This window comes from Loxodonta africana, chromosome 24 (assembly GCF_030014295.1).
Source record: "Loxodonta africana isolate mLoxAfr1 chromosome 24, mLoxAfr1.hap2, whole genome shotgun sequence".
NCBI lineage: Eukaryota > Metazoa > Chordata > Mammalia > Proboscidea > Elephantidae > Loxodonta > Loxodonta africana.
The window spans coordinates 50,072,540-50,094,792 of NC_087365.1; the positions used below are offsets into that span (position 1 = coordinate 50,072,540).

Genomic DNA, 22,253 nt, shown 5'->3' on the forward strand with positions numbered 1-22,253 from the left:
AAGAGAAGGGGCCCCCATTCTCTTCCCCTGGAACCTTCCTAGGAACCCCAGAATAACAGGTGAGGGACGCAATTACCTTCGCCAAACTGAATGCATTCATTCAATGAAATCTTGAGGCTTTTAATTACCAGTATATTAGCATATTACGAGTAGGGAAGCAGCGCTTCGTATATAATAGGAGAGACATCGGGAAGACATGCCTATTTTTACCACCAATTAACAGAATATTATGGAAGAGGGAGGGAATTAATTGTACTTGGGCACGTCTTTCTAAGGAAGATAATCGGATAAAGATTGTTTCTTCCTTCCCAGATCACAATATTTGCAGGCAGATGGCATTGTTCTTGCCGAGAAGCTGTTGGGGAATCAACACAAACCTCTACTCCCTCAAAAGGATTTAACACGTGAATTGGCCTCCTCCCCTCAGGGTGTGATTCTGATTGTTCATACCGGTGCAACGCTTTACAGCTTTCAAACACTTCCACGTGCGCTGTCACATGGATCCCGTGGGAAGCCAGGATATTACAATCCCCTTTTCACAAGTGATGGAACAGCTAGGAGAGATTTAAGTGACCTGCCCAAAGGTGCAGGTGCAGGCAGGATTGGAATCCAGGCCCTTACCATGAAAATGTCTACTTCCAGATGATGGATGGTGCTTAATTTTTTCTGTAACCTGGATGGTCCCTTGCCTTGCCAGTGGGTGAACAGTGAAGCATTCAACTGGGGTTGGGAAGCCTAATGAAATGTTAAAAGCAGAATCTTTGTGGAGACCTGGGTTCAAATCCTGACTCTGCCACTTACCGTTGTGGGACTTTGGCACGTGAATGAGCTTCAGTTTCTTCACCTGTAAACTAAGGGTCATGATTTTTATCTTGTGAGGCTGCTACCAGGGCTAGAAGAAATGGTGTACGTCCAGTACATACAGCACCTGGCCCCAGGTGGGTTATAGTTAGTGTTACTCCTGTCTGAATTTGCTTGCTCATCAAATGCTTTGATTATATACAGGGGGTTGTCTCACATGTGCACAGCATCAGTCCCAGCTGTGTTTGTCTTCTGCAGCCATGGTGTGATGTAGTGGTTAAGAGCTACGGCTGCTTACCAAAAGGTTGGCAGTTCGAATCCACCAGGCGCTCCTTGGAAGCCCTATGGGGCAGTTCGACTCTGTCCTATGGGGTCACTATGAGTCAGAATCAACTCGAAGGCAACTGGTTTGGTCTGGTGTTTGGTCTGGGCTGTCGTTGGCCTCTGACAAGGTAGCCTCTAAACTCTGCAGGGCCCGCCATGCTGGGGAACATGCCCCTTTGGTCACCCTGGTGACCAGAGTTTTCTACCCTCATGGTAACTGGTCAGCCCAGCAGCTGAGGTGGGGCTCGATTGGCTCCTGCCCTTTGTGGTACGCTCTAATGGGGGAGTCCCACATGGGCTGCTGGGAACCCACTGCGGTACAGTGCTTGGGAGACGGTGCACTGCATTATACCTACAGCCTGTTCCTCCCCAGGTGAGCACACATGTTCAAGGTCACCTAACTCAGGTGGGGTCAATTTCTAGACACCAGAGTATACGGAGAATTACTGCTTCCCTTCGAATTCCAGGCTTGGCTGGATTGTCTGTCTTTGAGGTAAATTCTCTCAGAAGCCTCTACTAGATGACCGTGGTTCTGGCCTGCCTAGCAGCCTTTCCTGTTTATTTTGATAAACGAACCTTAATTTTACTCTGGAGAACTACTTGTCCTCCACTATCAGTCCCTGTGGTTCAAGAAGGGCTGACTCCAGACCCTTTGATCCAGGAGTGGACATGTGACCCAGGCCTGACCAATGAGAATGCATAATCTCCTGGCCACAGAGATTGGCTTAGGGATTGGCATGTGATCCAAGTCAGGCCAGTCAGAGCCATTCCCAGGACTTCTGTGGGGATTATTAGAAAAGAGGTGATCTTTCTGCCGTGCTTGCTAAGCTGGTAGGATGCACACCTGGGACTGTAGAGGCCATTTCACAAGAACCCAGGAACGCCTTCTGAGAATGAAGCCACACAGGGGAAGACAGACCAGAGAAGGTCCCGAGTATGTATCATTGAGCACCTGGACCCACCTGTGCCTGAAGATTGATCAGTTTGAGTTGAGTTGCCATCCTTTGCAACCAAATGTTTCGATTAATTCAGGGTGCCATGTCCCCACTGCCCCCATCCCCTTAACATTTCACCTCCCCCCTGGTCCACCAGAAGCGCTGGAATTTGCCTGAATCCTATTGACGGACTGGCTTTAAATTGTTGTCACAGGCAGCTCCTAAGAAAAGAGTTCACTCTCCAGGGGTAGAGGGGGAGGGAAAAAGTGTCTCCTAATTTTTCATGCTGCACCTTTCCCGGCTGGCTAAGACACTGTCTTACATTTTATTAGGCTCCTTTCCGCCATTTATTTTCCAAGGCCATCTTTGAATCTAGCCATTTTCAAGAGGAAATGACACAGATGATTTTTTTATGATGGCTGCCCTTTTGTAGCCTGGCCAATGTTTAATTAAAAATTTTATTACCTCCTCAAGTTAACATGGAAATTCATCTATGAAGCAGCGTAAGGACCAATCGTGAAAGCTCCCTGTTATATCTGGATTGAGAAGCTAGTCATTACTTAAAGCCCAGCATCTCCTTCTTTGGCATCTCTGTGTTCAGTGCAGGTGACGTGTTCACAGCCCTTCACTTCAGCTTGGACGCACCTTCTTTGTGAAACTTCTCTTGAAACCTCCCACTCTCAGCGCCAAGCCTGTCTCATCTTAGGCTTCATTGTTCCCGGTGCTGAGCTCTCTCTCCGCATCTGTGATGCTTTGCTTAACTGTTTGCTGTTTCTAAGCTGCCAGAGGACAACTCTATCGTCTTTATAAAAAAAAAAAAAAAAACACTGGACTGTAAACTCCTTGAGAATAGGTGTCTGGGCCTAGAATTCATGGATGTCTTCCCACTGCTTAGCACAACGCGTGTTGTTGTTGTTAGCTGCAGGCAAGTCAGCCCCTGACTCATGGCAGCCCCAGGTGTTGCAGAGTAGAACTGTGCTCCATCGGCCTTTCTTGGCTGTAATCTGTATGGAAGTGGTTCTCCAGGCCTTTGTGCCGCGGAGCTGCTGAGTGAGTTTAAACCTCCAACCTTTTAGGTCAGTATTGGAGGATCATAGCTACACGCAAACCATCACAGGATGGCACACTCGCAGACGGGTGGTGGCACCTGCATCTTAGCTACCAGCTATTGCAGCAGCTTCTGGAAAAGCAAGGTCTTACGTTTTAGGGGACAGTCTTTGCTGTCTGACTCCGTGTTAGGCACCCAGTAGGCCCTCAGTAAATAGACAGCTAAAACTTTATTTGCACGTGGTGTTTTGCTTTTTCCCCCCGTGAAGCGTGCCTTGTCACCTCGCCTTTTCTGGGAGGAATTAATCCCAGCGTGAGCCATCGCAAACACCGTTAGCTATTCTTGACTTCAGGGTGGACAGGATAGCTAATGCTAAAGAGGCTGAGGTGTTTGCAGCATTGCCTAGAACAGGGCCCCTTTAAACAGTTAACACAATGTGCCGACATTGCACGTACATAACCATAAGTGACAGTGCTAAATAATTCAGAGAGGGAGCTGGCAGCTCAGTGGCTTTTAATAGTAAATAATTCACGTTGGCTTTACATCTCTCCCACCAGTATACCGGCGTATCTGCATGCTGTGGGGGGAGAAGCAGGAGACACAGAATAAAGAATGTCAGGGCTGTTACACCTAGAACATTCTCCCCCATACGTTTGCGTGGTACTGTGGGCAACACAATTTGCATTCACCCTTTGATTTAGTGGCACAGCTGGTTCACTCTTTTAGCATCCTTACTCTTGTTCACTTATGTTCGAGGACGGAGGGACGCAGTGCAGGGGAAAAAAGAAATAATTTCTCCAGACAACCACTGCGATTAAAGACAAGCTGGAGTGCAGTCAGGTACGTACGTATTTGTTGGCAATTAAACTCCCTCTCTGCCAGCTGCAGACACTGAGTTACAGGCTTGAGAGCGGGGGTGTCTGGAGCATCCTGGTAGAACACTCAGGACTCTGGGCTCTAACCCCAGAGCTATGCAACCCTGGATGAGAGGTGAAACCTTTTGTGCCTCAGTCTACTCATCTGTTTAATGGGGTTCTTTCCTCATAGGGTTGTCATGAGGACCCACGTGGGAGCAAAGTGTAAGGGATTTAGCCTAGGGTTAGACATATAAAAACGTCCGTAAATAAGACTCATTGCTCCACTTTAATAATGAGACAGCTGAGGCTCAGAGAGGGAGGCGATAAGCCCAAGGCCACACAGCCATTACCAGCAGGACAAGGGCAAAGGTCAAGTTCTGTGAAAGGTTAAGGCAGTAACAAAGATTCAGGGATTTTAATTTTCCCATCTAAATGACTTCTGGCAGAAGAGGGTGACAGTGTGCCCCTGGGGCCTGGGACGTAGCCAAGAGACCCTGTGCAGGCTGAACAGTTCTTTGGAGTGTTCACTTTTATCACATAGGTGGCATTTCTCTCTGTTTTAGTACAAAATAACATCAGTTCCTTTTATTGGACACACATTTATTTAGCTCCCCAGCACTGGGAATGCAGTAGTGAACAAGATAGACCAGGTTCCTCCTCTCATGGAGACAATCAAAAAGTAAACCAATTAACAGGTCATTTTCCATCATGGCAAACGGTAACTGCAAAGAAAACCCAAAAACGGTAAGAGACTAGAGAGTGACTGGTACAACTCCTTTAGTTGGGCAGGAGGAAGTTTAGGGAAGGCCTCTGTGGGGAGGTGGCATTTGAGCGGGGGTGAATATTGTGAGATGGATGCTGGCACACGGTGAGCTGGGACAGAACACTCCAGCAAGAGGCTCAGCTTGTGCAAAGGCCCTGGGGTGAGGCATATTCAAGGACCTCACTTCTCAAAATTTGGAGTCATTTTCATAGTTGTGTCCTAGGTTCCTGTGACTGCTGTAACAAATTACCACAAACTGGGGGGCTTAAAATAACAGAAATTTATTATCTCACAGTTGCGGAGGCCAGAAGTTCACAATGAAGGTGTCCGCAGGACCACAGTCCCCCTGGAGTCTCTAGGGGGAGAATCTGTAGGTTTTCCTTGACTTGTGACTTGTGGCCTCACCACTCCAACCTCTGCCTCTGTAGCCACATGGCCTCCTCCTTTCGGACTGTCACATCTCCCTTTTACAAGGACATTTGCCATTGGATCTGGGGTCCCCCCCTTTTCCATATTAGTAATAGTCATAGGTTCTGGGGATTAGAACATGTACATATCTTTTTGGGGGGCAACAATTCAGTTACAACCACTGAGGAAGTGTGCCAGGTTCTAGAAATTAAAAGCAACGATAGAGAAGCAAGATTTCTTTCTATCGAGGATGACAACTTGCTCTGAGAGTTAGCATAACTATATCTTGAGTTGAGTTTGAAAACATAATTTCTGGTGTGTTAGGCAAAGCTGACCCTTTCAGCTTTGAAATGTGCAGTGTCAGCTCCAAATACACCGCTGGACGGAGCAACACAGGCTGAAATTTGGACATGTAGCTGTAAGTGCTGTCAGTCTGTGCTTTCTCTAGTCCTGTTTTCTGGTATTTAGACAAACAAATGAACCCGCTGCCATCCAGTTGATTCCGTCTCATGGTGACCCCAGGAGTGTCAGGGTAGCTCCATAGGGTTCTCAGTGGCTGATTTTTCAGAAGTAAATCCCCAGGCCTTTCTTTTGAGGCTCCTCTGCTTGGGCTCGAACCTCCAGCCTTTCAGTGAATAGCTGAGCGCATAACCATTTGTGCCACCCAGGGATTCCAAGGGCCTATTGTGCGGCAAGCATGGTGCTAAGCATAAACCTTACTTTGGCGACTTGACTTGCGAGAGGGCAGGTTCTCAGCCTCCTCTTCTAGGAAATCTAATTCAGTAAGCCTGGGAGCAGCCCAGGAATCTGCATTTTAAACAAGGGCTCCAGGTGATTTCGATGCAGGTGGTCCTCAAACCACACTAGGAGAAATGCTGAGATAAGGGAGGGAGCAACTCACGTTTAACTTCTAGACGGTGGTGGTAGGGGGAGAATTCCCAGTCTCACACTCCATTTGGTGCAGCTGCAATTAAAATAACACATACATGTGCAAGAAGGCTCAGGTTGCCTGGAAGAGTTTTTTAGCACAGAGGGTGTTATGGATTGAACTGTGTCCTCCAAAACCATGTGTCGTAAATCCTAACATTTATGCCTGCAGTTATAATCTCATCTGGGAATGGATCATCTCTGTTAATGAGACAGGATTAGTGTAGGGTATGTCTTAAGTTAATCTCTTTTAAAATATAAAAGAGATTAAACAAGCAAGCAGAGACAGGGAGGGGAGATGCCAAGCCACATGGAGATCACCCAGGAGCAGAAGCGCAGAAGAGACAAGGAAGGACCTTCCTCCAGAGCCAACAGAGAGAGAAAGCCTCCGAAAATACGAGAAAATAAATTTCTGTTTGTTGAAGCCACCCTCTTGTGGTATTTCTGTTATAGCAGCACTAGATAACTATGACAGAGGGCTCAGCTGGCAGAATGAGTCATGCACAGGCTTCCCAAGGTTGGGGAGGACAGCAACAATAAAGTGAGGGGTATGGTGAGGGGAGGGGAAGGAGCTGGTGGTGGTGATGGTGGGGTGTCTATGGAACAGAGAAGCCAAAGAGAAAACCATGGAGGCTGAGGACTTTTTTAACAACAGTGACTGGTGACCACTTTAAAGTCATTTGCATTTCTGAGGTGTAAACTCAGGTGTTCTGTGCACAAAAGCTTATGTGAGTGGATATGGGGAAATCCAGAGAAAAATGGATGAGCTCTATGCCTGGATCAGCTGAGAGCAGGGGGAAGAGGCCAGTCTGGGCGATGAGGTGTGTGAGAGAGGACAGGATGCTGAGCAGGGACAGTAACCCTGGGACACGAGCCTCTGGGGATCCATGGAAATCTTGTGCTTGCGTACTTGTGTTTGTGTGTGTGTGCGTGTGAGAGACAGAGACTTGGACTTCCCAGAGTGTGAGATTGGGGGCTCAAGCCAATTTTATTTAAATCAGCTAATAAGTTATTAGGAGCCCTGGTGGTACATGGTTAAGTGCTCGGCTACTAACCAAAAATTTGGTGGTTCAAACCCAACCAGCGGCTCTGCAGAGAAAGATGCATCAATTGGTCTCAACCCACCTGGATCAAAGGAGAATGAAGAACACCAAAGACACAAGGTGATTACGAGCCCAGGAGACAGAAGGGGCCACATGAACCAGAGACTACATCATCCTGAGACCAGAAGAACTAGATGGTGCCTGGCTACAACCCATGCCTGCCCTGACAGGGAACACAACAGAGAACCCCTGAGGGAGCAAGAGAGCAGTGGGATGCAGACTGAAATTCTCATAAGACCAGACTTAATGGTCTGACTGAGACTAGAAGGACCCTGGTGGTCATGGCCCCCAGACCTTCTGTTGGCCCAGGACAGGAACCATTCCCGAAGCCAACTTTTCAGACATGGATTGGACTGGACAATGGGTTGAAGAGGGATGCTGGTGAGGAGTGAGCTTCTTGGATCAGGTGGACACTTGAGACTATGTTGGCATCTCTTGCCTGGAGGGGAGATGAGAGGGTGGAGGGGGTTAGAAGCTGACGAAATGGACACGAAAAGAGAGAGTGGAGGGAGAGAGTGGGCCCTCATTAGGGGGAGAGTAATTGGGAGTGTGTAGCAAGGTGTATATGGGTTTTTTGTGAGAGACTGACTTGATTTGTAAACTTTCACTTAAAAAAAAAGCACAATAAAAATTATTTTAAAAATTGTTGCTATTTTTGAGCCTATATGTTGCTACCACTCTGTCAATCCATATTCCTCTTTTTCCCTGGCCGTCTACTTTACCAAGCACGATGTCCTTCTCCAGGGACTGGCCCCTCCTGATAACATGTCCAAAGTATGTGAGACATAGTCTCACCATCCTCACTTACAAGGAGCACTCTCACTTTATTTCTTCCAAGACAGACTTATTCGTTCTTCTGGTCGTCCATGGTGTAGTCAATATTCTTCACCAACATCATAATTAAAATGCATCTATTTTTCTTTGGTCTACTTTATTCATTGTCCAGGTTTCACATGCATATGAGGTAACTGCAAATACCATGACTTGGGTCAGGCCCATCTTAGCCCTTAAAGTGACATCTTTTCTTTTCAACACTTTAAAGAGGACTTTTGCAACTGATTTGCCCAATGCAAAATGTCATTTGATTTCTTGACTGCTGCTTCCATGGGCGTTAATCGTGGATCCAAGTAAAAATGAAATCCTTGACAATTTCAATATTTTCTCCATTTATCCCAGCCCGTAACCACTAATAAAATTTTATCTCTATGCATTTGCGAAGCGTCCAGCTGCTAACCGAAAAGTCAGTGGTTTGAATCTATGAGCCACTCCGAGGGAGAGAGATGTGGCAGTCTGCTTCTGTAAAGATTACAGCCTCAGAAACCCTATGGGCAGTTCTACTCTGTCCTACAGGGTCGCTATGAGTTGGAAGAGACTCGACAGCAATGGGTTTTTTTTCAATGGGTGGCCATCTTGAAGGTTCTAAAAGTTTTTGGACCAGGGCCAGGTATTTTCATCTTGCACAGGACCCAAAAATCATGTAGCCACCTTGCTTCTGCCCTCAGGAAGCTCGCATCTGAATGGGGAGATGGACACTTAGTAAAACCCCAATTTCAGGCCATGAGAAGTACTGTGAAGAAAGTAAGCTGAGGTGGCATGCTGGCGAGTGGCCCTGACTGGTGGTCTCCAGGCCCAGCATGGAGAACAGTGTGAAGTGGGGGCGAGAAGCAGAGCAGGAACCGAAGCGAGGAGACTGCAGCCTTAGGAGCAAACACAGTGGCAGCGGAGGAGAGGAAGGGGCAGGTCGGGAGATGCTGGTTGAAAACCACTGGTGGTGGCCTCCTGTGTCCACCCACATCTTCATCACCCCAAACACAATGGGGGAGACTTAAAGGCCTCCAGGGAATGATTATTCAATGGAGAGATACCTCGTGTTGTGGATTCTAAACGCTCAGGGTCTCAGCTCAGCCTTGGCTGGGCCATCTGTATTCCTGCTCCATTTCCCAGCCCTTCCCCCTAGTCCCACAGGGTGGAGGAGATGGTTTATTCCAAGAGCACTACGTACCCCATAAAAGTTAAGTGTATTTATATGTAACAGGCAGGCCTGAAAAGCCCACAGTGGAGTAGTTATGGGCAGAAATGTAGCCCTAGGAAGAAACCTCTTGGAACTGGTGATATGTAGCCAGGGACTCCAATTGCAGACAGGTGTCCCCTCTGTGGCTCCCAGTGAGTCACAGTTTGAGTTGAATTACCTACCATGGCTCCAAGGTCTGTGATGAAAACAGGCCTTTCTGGTCCAGCTGATAGCCACACGTGAGGTAGCCACATTTTCAAGGTGAGTGCGGTAGTCCCAGGTAGGTAGAATAGGTACTCTGGGTGGTGAGTAGTCTGTAGAACATCTCCCCAGGGCAAAGAGGGCTACGTCTTTTGGGGACCACAAATCACAGGAGGCGAGAAAAATAATACAGGCAGTCCCTGGATTACAAACAAGTTCCATTCCTAAGGTAAGTTGAAACATACAGTTTGTATCTAACATCAGTTAAATGTTTGCCCTAGTATATAGCATATCTTTCTATGCATAGAAAACTTTAAGGAAACACTTCCAGACACACTAAAACATCTTTAACATGATAAAAACAAAACCAAACCCATTGCCAGCGAGTTGATTTCGACTCATAGTGACCCTATCGGACCCATAGTAGAATTGCCACATAGGGTTTCCAAGGAGTGCCTGGTGAATTCCAACTGTGGACCTTTTGGTTGGCAGGGTTTCCGAAATACTGCACTCTGTTTCAGCCTGGCTTCGAACCAGGGACCTTTCACGTGTTAGGCGAATGTGATAACCACTACACCACGAAAACTACCAGCTGCAGCTTTTCTCTTCAGATAGAAGTAAATGCTGCTCGATGCGGTTGGCCAGGAAACTCACGTTAACACGATGATACAGTAATAATGATAATGTTTTGGTGCGCCTTGTAAAGTAGCGCCCGTCTGTTATCCCAAACCATTGTACGTACTGCAAAATTTTTAATACAACAGGCTTTGCAGGGGTTGGTTCGTAACCACAGGTTGTACGTCAGATATTTGTAACCTGGGGACTGCCTGTAATAACAGAAAACACTTCTATGTTTTTTGTATGCCAGGCCCTGTTTCAAGGCATTTATATATATTCACTCGTTTAATCCAGACAGCAACCCCGTGAAGGAGGTACTAATATTATCCCCATTCTATGGATGGGAAAACAAAGGCACAGAAAGGCTAATAACTCACCCAAGGTCAAAAGCCAGAAAGCAGCAGAGCCAGGGTTTAAACTTGGGCCTCTGGCTCTTAACCACCAGAGTCAGGGACCAGGATTGCCACCGCCTATCATTTTGGTAGCCCTGGGCAGGTGCAGTTCACTTTGCTGGCCACAGTACCTGGAGGTCTTTGCTGACAGCCCAGAGCACACCTTATCCTCAAGAACCAACACCTAGAACCAGTTTAGTGGTGGGGTTTTGATATGTATGATCACATTTGCTACTCACACCTGGCCTTTGCAGCATGGGCTATGTCATCATCCCATTTTATGCATGAAGACACAGAGGCACAGAGAGGTTATGCACCTTGTCCAAAGCCACACAGTTACTAGGTGACTGACCCAGGCTGGACCCCAGGGCTGAGCAGAGCCCTTACAAGTCCTTTAGTACTCGGCCTCCTCTACTTTCTGAAACCTCTAGGCCATAGGTCTTGATTTCAGTGAGTTTCAAAGGACGAGGTTAAGGTGAACGAACCACGAGAGAGCATCCTTGTTCCTTTGATAGGGCCTGAGGCCCAGAGAGGTAAACCTCTGCCCAAGGTCACACAGCTGGTAAGGGGAAGAGATGGTTTGGTCCATGTCCAATATCCCAGCTCTTTCTCCCCTTCTATGCTTCATTTCTAAGGAGTTTAGACCAACCAGAATTTAAAATGATGAGGCATCTTCTTTCTTAAAGAGGACTTTCTCGGGGGGGGGGGGAGGGTATGGGGGAAGGGTATGGGGTGGGCATCCTACGGTCCTGACCAAGAACTTGGACTTGGAAATCAGAGAGGTCTGGGTTCCAGGTCCAGAGCTGCTTCTCAGCAGCAGGATATCCACAGCGGGTCATTTTCCTCTGTGAGCCTCAGTCTTCTCACCTGTCAATCAAGTGGACAATAGAGCTCCCCCTCCCAGGCTTGTTGTGAGGATGAGATAAGATAACCCAGGAGAAGGGCACGAACTTCCAGAGAGCAGGGATTTGTGTCTGTGTGTTGCCATCATCCAAAAACAGTAGATGCTTGATATCTGTGGGAGGAAGGGAGGAATTAAAGGGGGGAGGGAGAGAGGAATAGCTAAGCAAATGGTGGGCTATTAGTATGATCATACCCATCTTCACAACGTTCTTCTGAAGAACGAAGGGGGCAAAGTAATTCTACCCATTTTGCAGGTGGAGAACTGAGTACCTGGACGTGAAGGGGGAGGGCTGATCAGAACCAGCCCCATGTTCACTCAAATAGATGTCTTTGCCTTTTTATGCTTAACCATGTGTTTTTTGTTTTTTTTACCATTAAAATGTCAGAACTTCAATGTGAAAAAGTCCAGAACAATCTTGGCAGGCGTGGAATGGGCTCCCCAGCCGTGGCCGCCCCCAGCTTGGCCTTACCATGGCCGTCTTCGAGGGAACGGAGCATTCTGGAAGCAGTGTGCCCTTGCTTGGAACAGCCTCTCCGAGTGAAAGGATCTGTCAGTATTTCTCTACGAGTACTACCTTCTCCTCTTGGCGGCTCCTCCCGCGGGTGACACACATCCCCATGGGTCCAGGCCATCCCCCGATGGACTCTGGGTGTTTCACCTCAGAGATGCAAGATCGAAATGTCAGTCTTGATGATCTGCGCCCCAGAGGCCAGGACTTCACAGGTGGATATTTCCTTGGGGAGGAATATGTGTCTGACTAATGTCCAGCAAATTCATCTTTATTAAGCCTAGCCTTGCTTTCTAGAAGCTTAGAGCCTAGTGAGGAGGTAGGCAGGAGACCAGCAGCTGGAACGCAATGTTTGGTTTTAAGACTCGTTGTTAAAATATCAACAACAAATCACCTTGCCCCAAACTCCTTAAGTGCCTTCCCTCCACTGGTACCCCTTTGGACTTCCCCATCATGCAGCAAGTAAAGGGTTAACGCCTGCCCAGCAGGGGTCCCTTCTCAGCACTGGTGTCACTGTCTTTCTGATGGGTCAGTCCTCTTGTGGCACTGTTACCTATTTTGAATATTACCCCGGAGACAATGTATATAATAGTGAAACAAGCAACAGTGTGGAAGAGCAAACCACCGTGAGGGCCAAAGCAAGTAGTGATGACGCTCTACCCAACAGGCAGCAAGCTTCTCCTCTGGACGCATCCTCGCCCTGCTCAGGGTGAAACCTCTTTTTATCTCCCCTGGACTCCTCCTTCCACCTCCTCCCCTGCCTCCCTGCCGCCACTCGTGTTGTTTGTTGCCATCGAGTTGGCCCCCGACTCAGGGTGACCCTGTGCACCACAGTAAAAAACACAGCTCAGTCCTGGCCAGGCCTTTCTTCCTAGTCTGCTTAGTCTGGAAGCTTCACAGAGGCCTGTTCAGCATCATGGCATTGGCTCGGAATCGAACCCGGGTGTCCTGCACGGAAGGAGAGAATTCTACCACTGAACCACGACTGCCTCCATCTTTAATCTTGTGCCCCAGACAATCCATCCTCCATACTGCAGCCAAAAAGACCAATCTGGTCACATCAGCCTCCTGTTTAAAACCATCGGGGGAATTCTTTTTGTGCTGGGGTTGGTGAAATCTCGGTTCTCTTCTCAGCATTCGCTGCAATTTGTGGTTATACATTTATTTGTTTATTTTTGATCTCCCTCACGAATCTCCACCAAGACTCCCCAACATTTGTATCCAGGGTCTAGCACCGTGCCTGGCACATAGTAGGAGCTCAATAGATATTTGCTTCATGAAAGAAAAAGAGAAAGAATAAGTGAATGGAGGAGTGAGTGCTCACTGTGAAGTCTGGAAGAGCTCTGGAAAGGGCGCCATGGATTGTCAACAAGGGTGGATTATGGTTCACAAAGAAGGGAATGGCATTCAAGGCAGGGAACAGCCAGGGCAAAGCCCAGAGTGGAATGTACGTGGCTTTATTTGCCCTTGCTGTTGGTGTGCGATCGAGTGGATTCTAACTCACAGCAACCCCATGTGACAGAGTAGAACTGCCTCATAGGGTTTTCTTGGCTGTAATTTTTATGGAAACAGACTGCCAGGTCTTTCTTCCACAGAGTCGCTAGGTAGGATTGAACCACCAACCTTTTGGTTAGCAGTGAGGGCCCATTAAGTAGAGAGAAAAGATAATGAAGGGATTAAGAGCGTGGGGCTCTGGTCAGTGTGCCTGGGTTCAAGCCCAACCATTACAAGTGGTGACCTTGAGAATGATGTCACCTTTCTCTGTCTCAGTTCTCTGCTCATTTCAAATGGGGACGATCATTATATTTCACTTAGAGAGCTATTTTGAGGACAAGATGAGATAACACAGGGCTTGGTAAAAAGTAAAGGCTCAATGAATGTTAGCCTGTGTGTTTGATTCTAGGGAAAGACATAACATTGCCAAGGATTTTCTGCATGAGGCAGTCTCCAAACTGACCTCATTTAATCCTCTCAGCAGCCCAGGGAGGTTCACCTTGGTGCCTCTGATTGACAGATGGATTTGACATCCACCCCTCTGGAGTCTACTGTTCCCAGCACTTGGTTTATTGTGATTGGACCAAGGCAGGGACGGCTAGCCCTGGGTGGGCATCAGAACCCCGGGGGGTGGGACCAGACATTGGTATTTGCATAAATAGCCCAGGTGATGCTAATGAGCAGCCAGGTTCAGCTGATCCTAATAGGTAGTCTTGGGTTTGAAAAACTGCGTGGTTGTCATAAGGAGCCTTAGGAAGCCTGTTATGGGAATGAGGGGGGCTTGGAATTGGGGGTGCTGGGATGAGAGCTGGGTATCACTTCTTAGCCTGGCTTCTGACTGCAAAGCCAGACACATAAGTCCATAGAGGGGGCTCACAAACCTGCTGCCACCCAGAGTGGCATGCCCCAATCTCTCTCTTTTTAAATATTAATTCTTGGTGAAAATATACCCAACAAAACATATACCCGTTCAGTACTTTTTACATGTGCAGTTCAATGACAAAGGCTACATACTTCATGTTGTGACACCATCGTCACTGTCACTGCCCATATTGTTTCATTGCTGTTAACCCTCTGCCTCTGTGCTATAGAGTTACTGCTGTCAGTTTGATCTCATATAGGTAATTCTTTAAAAGGGCACAGAGCTCAAGGAAAATGTTCCTCATTAAATAGGCTAAATTGTTTAGTTTAACAGGCTCCAACCTCTTACTGTCCGGCATACAGCTTTTTGTTGGTGTTTATTATAAATGGTAAGGCAATGCGTTCTTTATCTTTTACTAAACATTGTGCCAAGGCCTTGGTCGGACTCTCGAGGCCGGCTCCCACAGGCCGGTCTCCTGGCTGCATTTCTGGTTGGTTAAGCCCTGGCTTGAGCTATGAATGCTTCTGCCAACATATGAGACAAATGGATTGCGGTCTTGGCGGATGGGCCCAGGGATCCTTGGAGGCTTGATTTGTCACTTTCTGCTTCTTGGAAGCAGAGCCTGGTCTCTGTTGAAATGTACAAACACACAATCCTTCTTGATCAAAAGGGAATCCTTTTTCCTACCACCAGACCTAGTCCGTTCCGTTCCTAGTTGCGTGGATGACATCTCTATTTATTGCCCTTGTCTTTCGCGTTTTATGGAATTGGAAAAAAAATCTTCCCAGTCCTGAAGTCTTCCAACTCTTAAAAATTTTAGTATTTGTCTTGATTGGGACATCACTCTTTGTCTTGTGCTAGAACACAGAAAACCTCAAGTTCCTGCTGCTGGGCCTGCCTTCCAGCTTCATTTTTGTCGTATAATCTGCATTGATAAATGGCTTATGAAAAACCAGCTAATGGCTTCATCCACCCTCAAGGTTGCGCCGCTAACCAGACCTACTGGTCTGACAGCAACTGGAGAAACCCAAAGAGTGCGGCCCCCTGGCCCCCCTTTAACTCAGCACTGAAGTCATTCCTGAGGTTCCCCCCTCAGCCAAAGGTTAGACAGGCCATGAAACAAAATGAGAGTAAATGGGCACACCAGCCTGGGGGAAAGGATGAGAGAGCAGGAGGGGACAAGAAAGCTGGTAACAGGAACCCAAGGTCTAGAAGGAGAGGGTGTTGACATATTGTGGGGCCAGCAACCAATGTCACAAAACAATATGTGTATTTGTTTAATGAGAAACTAATTTGCTCTGTAAATCTTCATCTAAAGTACAATAAAAAAATCATTTTGGGTCAGAAAAAAAAAAAAAAAACTAGTAATAAAACATGGAAAAAAAGAAGGTCATGATTCTAGAAGCCTTAGTAGAGCCACCTGGTGATACGACGCAGCTATTACTCTACCTTTGGGTTCCCCTTGACTGAAGGGGCATTAACAACTTATAACAACTTGTGTCTATTTGTTTTTGAAGGTTCCTGGGTGGCATAAATGGTTTGCACTTGACTACTAACTTAAAGTTTGGCAGTTTGAATCCACCCAGCCGCTCCACAGAAGAAAGGCCTAGGTCTGCTTCTGTAAAGATCACAGCCAAGAAAACCCTAGGGGCAGTTCTCCTCTGTAACACGTGGAGTCTCCATGAGTCAGACTCCATAATGCCACTGGTTTGGTTTTGGTTTATTTGTCTTTGGGAAGTGGGGCTAAGCCCTAAGGCTGATATCACTTGGGAACATGACTAACAACTCGACTGCAGCAAAGACGGGAAACAAGAATCACCAAATACAAGCAAACTAACAAAAAGAAAAGTGCTCACAGGCCAAAGAGAAGAACCCGGCAGCAATTCAGCCCTGCTTTACGTGTTTTTTTTTGTTTTGTTTTGACATTTTAAGTTCAGAGAACACAGCTTGGTTTTAGAAAACAGTTTCAGTCCAGAGGGCAGACCACATGAAAGTGTCCAAACTAAGATCTTATAGATGGAGGCTATTACAATTGGTGCTTTACCTGCTTTGTCCCCATTCTCACCCCAGAACCTTCTGGAATGTAGTTCTCAGAGCAAGTTTGGAACAGCTTACTGATCTAATTGTGAGCCCCAGCATGTCTTCTTACATCCACTGACTTTTTTGGTTCTAAATTGGTTGGGTTTAAATATGTAATAATTATGTCTCGAATCCTCAGAGCCATCTTTTTCCGGGAGGATTAATATAATTTGCATGTGTTGCTTGGCCACAGGCCACACTGGAGCAGTGAGGCTCTTGCTGTTTTTGCAGGGATGCTGAATGCCTTATGGAAGGTGTCACCACCCAGGAGAGCAGTCACATGGACGCAGGGCTTGCCTAGTCCCAGGCGAATACACCAGCCGAGTGGGTGCGGCTGGCACCTGTCTCCTTGGGTTTGAACCCCAGTTTTAGCACGAGCCAGCTTTGAGACTTTGGCAAGTTACTTAACCTTTCTGTGCCTCAGTTTTCTCACCTGTAAAATGGGGATAACAATAGTCCCTACTTTATAGAATTATTTTGACTCATAAATGAGTTACTCTGCAGTAGGTAATTCAGACATTGCCTAGTCCATTGTTAGCTATTCTGTATTACACTCCAAGGACTCCTCAAATGAGAATTATCTAGAAGCAGCACTTCTCAGACTTTAATGTGCCCAGGAAGCATGTGGGGGTCTTCTTTAAATGCAGAAATTGATTCAATAGGTCAAGGGTTGAACCTGAAAACAACATTTCCACCCGTCTCCCAGGTGACAGTCAAACTGCTATTCGCAGAGCACACTTTGAGGTGCCAGGAACTTGAGAGCTGAGGTTGACACTGCAGATGCCCAGGCCCCGCCCCAGACCTGGTGGACCTCTAGGGGTGGGACTGGGATCCAAGTGTTCACTGAGCCCCCCGTCTATTCGAACGCTCCCAGGCTGGTTGTTATAAGCTGCTGTGGAGTTGGCCCAGATTCGTGACAGCCCTGAGCACAGTGAAATGTGCCATCCTCTTGATCAGTCATGGGTTGGGCCGTTGTGCCCATAGGGTTTTCATTGGTTGATTTCCGGAAGTAAATTGCCAGACCTTTATTCCTAGTCTGTATTAGTCTGGAAGTACTGCTAAAACCTGTTCAGCATCATAAAATCCAAAACCAAACCTATTGCTGTCGAGTTGATTCCAACTCGTAGTGACCCTATAGACAGAGTAGAACTGCCCCACAGGGTTTCCAAGGAGCGGTTGGTGGATCCCAACTGCTGACCTTTTGTTTAGCAGCCTAAAGTCTTAACCACTTCGCCACCACAGCAACACTCAAACATCTACTGACAGATAGGTGGTGGCTGTGCTTGAGGTAGATTGGCGGAAACTGAGCCCTGGCCTCCTGGACAGAAGGCGAGAATTTTACCACTGAACCACCATAGCCCCCACAGGTGACTTTATAGCTAAGCCGAGTCTTATCTAAGTCCTGACTTTCAAACAATCAGCAGGAAGGGAAATAAGAAAACCATATGTGTTTATACACAGGCAACCCCTTCCCACCAGCCCCAAACCAAAAAAACCCAAGCTTGTTGCCACTGAGTTGACTCCAGCTCATGGCGATCCCATCCATTACGAACAGAATTGAGCTCCATAGGGTTTTCCTGGCTGTAGTCTTTACTGAAGTGGTGCTGCTTGCTTGGGTTCGAGTCACCAACCTTTTGGTTACTCTGTTGCTGTTGAGTTGATCCCCACTCATTGTGACCCTATAGGACAGAGTAGAACTGCCCAATAGGGTTTCCAAGGCTGTAAATCTTTAAGGAAGTAGACTGCCGCATCTCTCCTCTGTGGAGCAGCTGGTGGGTTCGAACCGCTGCCAACCTTTCAGGCAGCAGCCAAGCGTTTAGCCATTGCACCACCAGGACTCCTTTTTTGGTTAGTAGTCAAAAGCAAACTGTTTGCACCACCCAGAAAGAGACATCCCACTGGGCCCAGTTAGAGGTTAAAACCAAGGCAACCTTCCCCGTGGGCTGTTCTGGGCTGGAGGAGGAAAGTGCTGAGGTGCCTGGCACATGAGCCAGCTCGGTACTTAGTGCCCACTTGACAGTCACGTAGCTTGGCCGAGGCAGAGCTGATAGAAACCAGAGAGCTATAAAATGTCACCCTGGGGAGCTTTTAACCAGACTGTTCCTGAGACTCTGAGGTCCTGGCAGCTGGGCAGTGCCCTGGCTGAAGCAGTCAGCCCCTCTGTCACAGATCCAGTGGGTAAATGCCACCGAAATCTGTGCTGGTCAGAGCCCCACCTGGGAGTATTTTATGCCCTGAAGGACACTGTAATGTAAGGATGCCTAAAACAGGTTGGAATTGTCTGATACTGGAAGAAATTCAACCTCACTGGCAAAAAAAAAAAAAAAAAAGCACATTAAAAGGAGTGGCCACTTCATTCTATTTTTTTTCTGGCCTGAAAGATTGGCCAGGATTAAAAACAGATAACGCCCTGTGTGGCTTACAGGGAGGAGAAACAAGCCCCTTCATACAAGCCCTGTCAAACACGCTCGTAGGCAGGTTTGTCAGGATTATGTGGCAAAATTCCTAGAGGTGGGCTGGACCTTTTATCTTAACCATGTTTGTTATGGGCAGTAACCTCAGCAGAGTGAGAAATGTGGACAAAGATAACATGTGCAAGGATACGTGTTGAAAGTTTAGAGTTGGTGAAAATTCGATGCCCACCAAGTTAAATACATTTTGGTATTGCCATATGATGACACTCCAGCTAGTCACAACATGATGATGCACAGCTTTATGTGTTGCTCTGGAAAGATATTCCATACATATTGTTGTGTAGAAAAAAAATCAATTACAAAAGAATATGCATAGTCTGATCTTATTTTTGTAAGACAAAGTAAACCATCTATCCACATATACACAGTATATGTGTAACATATAGGTTTTTATATATATGATCAGTCACTAACCAAAAGGTTTGAGTTTCGAATTCACCGAGTGGCTCCATGGAAGAAAGGTCTGGAGATCTTCTTCTGTAAAGATTACAGCCATGAAAACCCTATGGAACAGTTCTAGTCTGTAACACTGGGGTCACCATGGGTCTGGGGCAGCTAACAACATCGTGATCTATACCTGAAAAACCAAACGTGTTGCTGTTAGGTCAGTTCAAACTCACAGTGACCCTGTAGGACAGAGATGAGGTGCCTCATAGGGTTTCCAAGGCTGTAATCTTCACCGAAGTAGGCTGCCACATCTTTCTACTTCAGAGCAACGGATGGGTTTGAACTGCTGACCTTTTGGTTCGCAGCTGAGTACTTAACCACTGCACCCCCAGGGCTCCTAATGTGTATATATGATATATATGTAAACATACATGTGTGTATATATGCATTAAATATAATATCTACATATAATATGTGACATCTCATGTACATAAAAATGTATGGGAATACTAACAGTAGTTATATTTAGGTGATGGGATTGGGGTGAGTGCTTTCTCATTTTTTTTTAAGGGAAAGTGATGACTCAAATAACACAAATGGAATGTCTTTAGGGGCAAGGGACCGGGCAGGGGGCCAGGTAAATCCTGGGAGGGTGGAGGGATCACATGGTGGCTGAGAGCAAGGGTGCCAGGGTCACCTTGGACCCAGTGTGACACCTGCTCAGATAAGGACTGTTTTGGGCCTCTGAGCAAGTGATGTAATCTCTCTGACCTCAGTCCTCACCTGGCGAAGGGGCCTGATGATACGGTACCGTTGATACCCATCACCTAGTGGAGCTCTGCGGATCAAATGGGATCATTTCTGTAAGGCACCTGGCACGTAACTAGCGCTCAATAAATTAAATTTTACATAAATATACTATCCGTATATAATAATATCTCCATATAGATAGATACTACCAGCTGCCGCTGAGTTGGTTCTGACTCCTGGCGACCGTGTGTGCGTCTGAGAACTGAGCTCTCTAGGGTTTCCAGTGGCTGATTTTTCAGAAGCAGATCACCAGGCCTTTCTTCTGAAGTGCCTCTGGGTGGACTAGAACCGCCAGTCTTTTGGTTAGCAGTGAATGTGCTAACCGTTTGCACCACTGAGGAACTCTGATCAATATATAAATATGGATATACACATATGTATGCAATTAGCAATGCATCTAAGAGTAGACCTGTTTTATAAAACTCCAGTGGGCAGACCCATAGGCAGAAGTCACAGGAGACCAGTTACAGCTCCAAATTAAGAATTTTCTCATTATCCAAAGATGCATGAGGGAGTCCCATCCCTGCAGTAGCCCAGCAGATTCTGTGGGAGCAGACGGCAGAGGTGGGAGATGACACCCAAGGGCGGATGATTGGTTGACCAGTCCATTGAAGCCTCTTCTGCCCCAAGACTGAAGCTACTGGCCAAGGGATTGAAAACATGGCTCGGAGTCAGACCACCTGGGGCTGTCTCCCAGCTCTGCCCTTACCAGCTGTGTGAAGGCACTGGTGAGTCTCTCTTCTCTGAGCCTCAGTTTCCACATAAGTAAAATCATCTCTGCTGTGCAGTGGCTGTAAGAATTAGAAATAATAAACTCTAGCTCCTACTTCCATTATTGTTTTTGTTCTGAAAACAGTGGATCGAACAAATATTTTTTCACTTACCCATCCACCCATCTACCCACCCACCTATCCATCTACCCATCATTCATCTTTCCATCCATCCACTCACCCACTCATCATCCATCCATCCATCCAACCACTCACCCACTCATCATCCATCCACCCATCCATCCCCTCACCCACTTATCATCCACCCAAACATCCATCCATCCGTCCGTCCATCCGTCCTTCCATCCATCCATTCATCCATCCATCCGACAAATACCTATTGAGCGCTTTCCATGTGCCCAGCTTCTGTAGGTGGCAGGGCCCCTTTAAGGATCCACGCTCCACAGATCTGCTTCTGCCAGTCTCCTAAACCCTAATCGGATCTGTCAGGCTTTATCTCCATGTTCCACACAGGCACCAAAGGGCAGCGTCCAGTCATGAGGAGGCCAGGCTCCTGGCCAGCAAAGCACCTTGGGAGGCTTTACACAGCCCCTTGAGAGCAGGATGGGACAAAAGGGAAAACCCTCAGCTGACTGTAAGGTGGGAAGGAGTTATCCCAGCTCAGGCTAGAAAGATGTGTCAGGATAAGTGGTTTGGAAGTGTGGCGTCTCAGACTTCTGGGCTCTCTTCTCTCTTTCTCCCTTTCTGTTCCCTGGCAGTGGTGGTGGGAGGATCAAGGGGCCTTGAAATCCACAGATTCTCTGCTTTTGAGGTACCCTTCCTTCTGGATTTTCTGCTTTCTTGTCAAGCTCTTGCCTTCTCTCTCTCTCACAGACATCTCCAATCACCTCTCGCCCCCATTCTCCCAACCAAGCAAGCAAAGTTATACCTTGACTGGGGGCTTATTTAGGTTAACTATTTAGTTACCTTCAAGTGGACAACCCATTCATGGGATCCCAGTGTGTTTTGGAATAGAGCTGTGCTCCACAGGGCTTTCAATGACTGTTTTGCAAATCACCAGGCCTTTCTTCTGAGGTGCCTCTCTGTGGACCCAAACACCCAGCCTTCCGGTTAGCAGCCATGTATGTTGACTCTTTGTAACACCCAGGGACAGAAGTTCCAAGTTAAGGAGCTGGAATTCCAAGGCAGGGGGTTAACTCCAGAACCCAAGCTGGTGATCACTACAGTGAGTAAGCGCCTGTTCTCCGACCACCACCAGGCTCTACAGCAGAGGTTGACAAACTGGCTGAGACCAAATCCCACCCGATGCCTGTTTTCATTTTTTTAATGACTGGGGGAAAAATCAAAAGAAGAATATTATTTCACTTTTCAGTGTCCATAAATAAAGCTTTATTGCAACACAGCGGTGCTCATTTTTTCCCTTATTGCCTACAGCTGTCTTTGTGTAACAGCAGCAGAGTTAAGGTGCAACAGAGACCACAGGGTCTGCAGAGTCTTAACTATTTACTTTCTGGCCTTCTGCAGAAAATGTTTCTTGACTTCCGGGTCTGTAATAAAAAGGAAACAATGTTGTAAAGTTCTAGCTGGATACAATCACCACTGAGCCTAAGGCCTAC

The 22,253-nt window shown here is 47.0% G+C and overlaps 1 non-coding gene across 1 annotated transcript; it reads right to left on the minus strand.

Annotated features, from left to right (window-relative positions):
* Positions 1 to 9,891: 9,891 nt before the first annotated feature.
* Positions 9,892 to 9,964, minus strand: TRNAV-AAC (transfer RNA valine (anticodon AAC)). Its single transcript has one exon. It is a non-coding gene; the product is annotated as a tRNA-Val (tRNA).
* Between the last annotated feature and the right edge of the window lie 12,289 nt (positions 9,965 to 22,253).